The sequence below is a fragment of the Camellia sinensis genome, chromosome 6 (assembly GCF_055761805.1).
Source record: "Camellia sinensis isolate YWXY chromosome 6, ASM5576180v1, whole genome shotgun sequence".
NCBI classification, from domain to species: domain Eukaryota; kingdom Viridiplantae; phylum Streptophyta; class Magnoliopsida; order Ericales; family Theaceae; genus Camellia; species Camellia sinensis.
In genome coordinates, this window is record NC_138966.1 from 135,721,483 (window position 1) to 135,726,964 (window position 5,482).

Consider the following 5,482-nt stretch of genomic DNA (forward strand, 5'->3'; position numbering starts at 1 on the left):
AAGGGATTGTCAAACATTGAGATAGAAATAGACTCACAAACAGCAATGGAACTGGTACGAGATGGCGCTGTAAGGAACTCACCTTACCGAGCAATCATAGAGGATGCCAACTTCCTCTTGAGAAGATACAATTGTTCCATTCAAACAACACCTAGGGAGGTCAATCAATGTGCTGATGCTTTGGCCAATACAGGAGTTAACCAACAAGAACATTTAATGATTCTGGAAAACCCTCTTAATTGTATTATTCCTTTGTTAATTGCTGACATGGTGAATGTCAGTTCCAGAAGGGATTAATTTTCCCATGACTATCTTGTAAACTCTTTATTTTCTATTGAATCAAAAAAAAAAAAAAAAAGTAGTTGGTGTTGTGCCTCAATAATGAGATACCTTGGGAACTTATTCTACACTTATTTGATAATCTTAATTATTCATTTTTATTATTTAATTTTGATAATTCAAATATTTTTTTTTGAACAATAACTAAATTTAGGGATAATTATTGAAAAGTCCAAGCTAAGGAGGGTTTAAGACATTAGATCCAGTGGATATATATATATATATTTTTTTGTGGGAAGTCTTTTTCTTAATTTTGAAGGATACTTTGTTTTCAATTTTACCCCGTAATTTATTTATTGACATTTTATTATCTGTTGACTTTTGTTGACTATTTGTTCAAAAATTTTCCTTATCTGATCAAATTTTTTTCTCTATCTGTTCAAAATTTTTCTTATTTGTTCAAATTTTGTCCCTATTTGTTTAATTTTTTAACCCTATCTATTTAATTTTTCCCCTGACTATTTAAAATTTTGCTATATGTTGAAATTTATCCACTAATTTGTTGAATCTTTGCACTTCTGTTTTCTCTCTATCTGTTGAAATTCTTATTTTTAACTTATTTATATGTTAGAATATCTATTTGCTGAAATTACTTATCTGTTCAATTTTTTTGCGTATCTGTTTAAATCTATCTGTTGAAATTTTATTATCTATTTAGCTTTTTCCCTTGAATTATTTTTGTTGATTTATTATCTGTTGCACCATAGGTTCATGTATACTACCATTTTTTTTTTTTTATCTGTGCAATATGTTTCTCAATAGCATCAACAACAATAGGAATCAACAAAAACAAAAAACAAAAAACAAAAAAAAAATTATAAAAGAAAGAAAGAAAAAAAGAAAGAAAAGTGCAGAGACCATTACACTAATCAACAACAACAATAGATCTAAACTTACATAAAAAAAAAAAATCAAATCAATAGAGAAAAAGATGAGATATGTTCAACAAATGAAGAGTGGACAAATTTGTTCAATGGTAGATCTGGATGATGAAGAGTCAACAATTCTGGATCCGGATAGGATCTGCACCGATTAAACAAACAGAACATCAAATATATATACATATATATATATATAGTGACAGAGAGAGATATGTGCTGAACATTTCTGAATTAATCAATAGTGCATTCAAGTTATGATATAAATTTCTGAATTACTGAATCAATAGGAACCCAAACCTACTTCTTTGTTGTGAGTAACGTCTTGAAAAAGAAGTACAAAATGTTACCTCTGAATAACCTATAACAAAAACACCCAACGTCACATTCAAAAATAGAGATTACACTGGAAAAATCTCAGCAATCAACATCATTTCACTTAACCAAACCACACAGAGTAAAGAAAATGGAGTAGAAAATCATAAAAATGAATCGATTACACAGATTCATACATATACATATATAACGAGAGAGAAATGGAGGCAAAGCTACAGAATGAGAACGCGAGAGAGAGAGGGGGCAGAGCTATAGAGAATGAGAGTGAGAGAGAAAGAGAGTAGTATCCGATGGTTGGAAGGGGAATTGGCAGAAAATGAGGGAAGAGGATTGGAAAATGGAGAGATTCAAGGCGGTGATGAGAGTCATGCGATGAAGAGAAACTAAGGGAGAAGTATCATTCTCACTAAAGATGGACAACCACGAAGAGCGCCGTCAATGGTAGATTCGCCAATCTAAGTTCAAAACCATAGATCTTGAGCATAACACTATGTTTGGGAAACTAGGAGAGAAAAGACAAGAAAAGAAAGGATTACTTAAATTATAAAAGAAAAGAAAAAAAAATTATTATGATTTCTTTCCTTCTTGTTGGATAAGTAAGGGATAAAATAAAAGAAATGATTATGATTTCTCTTTCTTGTTTGGTTAGATTTCATAAGAGAAAATAAAATAAATTATTTTATGTTATATTACCAAAATAATCTTTTTAAATTTTCAATCATTTTACTTCTTTTATTTTTACAGGGACAAAATTGATAGTATGAAAATATTGGTTTCTTTTCTCTCCCAATCTCTCTACTTTTGAGAAGATTGAAAATGAGAGTTATAAAAGAAATGAGTTTCTCTCCGTTTTTCTCTATTTTTCTCTATTTCTCTCCACTTAAGTTATCCAAACAAGTAAAAAAAATACATATCTCTCAATTTCTTTTATTTTCTCTCCAAATCACTCAATCCAAGCACAGCGTAAAGAAGAGAGATGATCTAGAAAGATGATGGAAAAGAATGGATTGTTCGGTTTTGGCAAACAATATATATAATTTGGTCATTATAAGAATTTGTCCTTTTAGACCAAGTATTTGAACGGTTGGATTTTTCGCCAAAAAAAAATTAAATTTTAATTTATCAACCGATTACCCCTATATTTATTAAATAAAATACATAAACTGTAACATGCAAATCTGGATTTTTCGCCAAAAAAAAAAATTGAATTTATCAACCGATTACCCCTAGATTTATTAAATAAAATACATAGGGTATGTTTGGTTTGTGTTTGAGAGATATGTTTTAGAGATAAAAAGTACGAAAAGTTGTTTGGTTTAGTTTTTTTCAAAAGATGTTTTGGAAAATTATTTTGAGATAGAGTTTTGAAAAAAGTGATTGATTTGATGTGTGTGAGAGAGAGATTTGTTTAGAAAATTTGTTTGGTTTACAAGTTTTGAGAAATTTTTTTGGGAAAATTTGTTTGGTTTGATTACTTTTAAAAACTTATTTGTAGAGAAAATTTTTAAAATTTTTTTCAGAAATACAAACCAAACGAACCCATAAACTCTAACATGCAAACCTTAATTTATTCTTTCATCCACCCCATTTTATACCATATCTGTACTGGCTTACCATCGTTATCGTCCACTGCTACCGCTCATTTCCTTACTGTGGCCTCATCTAGCTGGCACTACTTACCATCACAAACTCCAACCTCTCCCCTCAACTTTTGCACCACTTGCAGCCTTTTACTATTCCAACGCTACCCCTTATATTTCTTTTCTATACTAAACACTAGATTTTAAAACCTAAATGTTTTTCTCTTTCTTTTCTTCTTGCAACGGTAGAGGGAACTCGTTACCGTGGTAGTCCTAGTATTGCTTAGGGGTGTAAACAAATCAAATTAATTCGATTTTAGAGTAAATTAATAATCAAATAGTAGAAACTGACTTTATAAAAATTAGAACCGTAACTGAATTGTTAAATGATAGAACTGGACCATAATTGTATCATAAGAATCAATTTGATTTGATTCCATTTTATAGTTTAAAACTTTTTTATAACAATAAATATGATGCGGTCGTTTGTACATTAAAATATTATATTTATAACCAAGTAATAAGTATTACTCCTAAATATACTGGTTAAGATCAGATGTCCATTCTCAAGAACTAATCAAGTTGTTTTGATTCAAAAATAATAATTAAAGTAAATAAAAAAATAGATTTTGAAAATATTAAAATTAAAGTTATTTAAGATAATAAGATATAAAATAAAATAAAAAAGAAATAAATAACTCAGGATTTTGAATCCACCAGTAACCTTATAATTAGGGGTTATTGTATTAGTTTTCAGAAAATCATTAATTTGGATAAAATAATGTAAGTTGATCAAAAATACATTATGAAGAAGATTTGTATATTAAAACTAGAAAGTCACGAATCATCTTCGCTTTGCATAGATTGCCATCACTAAACTAAACTAAACTGATGTTGATGCACGACCCATCTTATTAAGTATGACTCATCTAACAATTTTAATGAAAAATGATTTATACGCCCACTGGGGGTCGACCCCCAGTGAGGTGGAAGCCCATGATTGGGCGAAAAAAAACAATTTTTTTTTTTTTTTTTTTTTCCGGTTGGCAGCCAGTGGGGGCGCGCCACCTCACTGGGGGTGCGACCCCCACTGGGGGTATAAGGCACGGCTCCAATTTTAATACATAGCAGTGAAAATAATTGTATAACATAATTTGAATAAAAATATTTATTACACAAAAATATCTAAAAGTTATACAATCTATCCAAATCAAATCAAAACTAAAAAAATACTAAATACAATAAATCTTAATTACTTTGTCAAGGTTTCATCTCCACCCTGAAAAGAAAATATTAATTTCCGACACCCATATAACTACCACACTCTAACAGATACAAATTATACTCTCCCACTTTTTCTTTCTTTCTTTCCTTTCTTGATTTCCTTAGCCGAAGCCTCTGCTTGCCCTTCCCTTTCTCTGCTTGCTCTTCGGCCGCCTTATGTAGGCAAAAAACCTGGAAAAAAAAAAAACATAATAATATAGATAATATATATATAGTAGTGGATGGTGGAGGGCGAGGGCTGTGGACACTCTTTTCATTTTTTATATTTTTATTTAAATTATTTTATAATATATATAATGTAATATATAAATATTTAATATGTATTATTTATATTAATTTATATACAAACACCAAAAATATATATAAATATTCAAAAATTATATAAAATTATAAAATAATACAAATTAATGACTAATAAAATGTATATTAGTGGACAAAATGTGTAACATTTAGACTCTGATGACACCTCTCCATTTACATTTTGCTAGTTCTCGAATAAAACAAACTAAAAAGAAAATTTATCTATGCCATTTTCATAGAGAACACGATTACATTTAGCGTATGCAACTAGCTTGTAAACCCCTAAGTTACCCCTAGTAGACGAGTTGTAGTCTCATGAGGATTTACAAAGAATTTACGCACAAAATTCAAAAAAAAAAAATAAAATAAACATTTTTTAAAGAAAATATTCACAACAATAATTTTTAATTTTAATATATTAGCAAAAGAATTATTAGAGTTCAAAATATTAGTTGACGTGGTTAGGCCCACAAAGGTCATAGCTCACTATAAACAACCCAAGCCCATCACTTAGAGCCCAACACATAACCCAACTGATGAGATCCTGAAATGCTAGAAGCCAACATGGCACGAAGAACCAATGATATTTAGACATGTGGCAGGAAAAGGACAAGCCACATCAGCAGACAAAGATCTGCAAAATTATTGCCACTGCACATCGCCATTAATGCAGCCCATCACAGCATTTATTACGACAACACCTCTCCGTCGGAACAGCACCCCCTCCCCCTGAACAAGGTAAGCTGCAGCATAGACTTTCGGCCA

General features: G+C 30.2%; 1 long non-coding RNA gene across 1 annotated transcript; it reads right to left on the minus strand.

Annotated features, from left to right (window-relative positions):
* Window positions 1-1,244: 1,244 nt before the first annotated feature.
* LOC145792398 (uncharacterized) lies at window positions 1,245-2,023 on the minus strand. The gene is made up of 2 exons (XR_014331798.1): window positions 1,522-2,023; window positions 1,245-1,362 (listed from the first exon to the last, which is right to left on the minus strand). It is a non-coding gene; the product is annotated as an uncharacterized LOC145792398 (long non-coding RNA).
* Window positions 2,024-5,482: the final 3,459 nt, after the last annotated feature.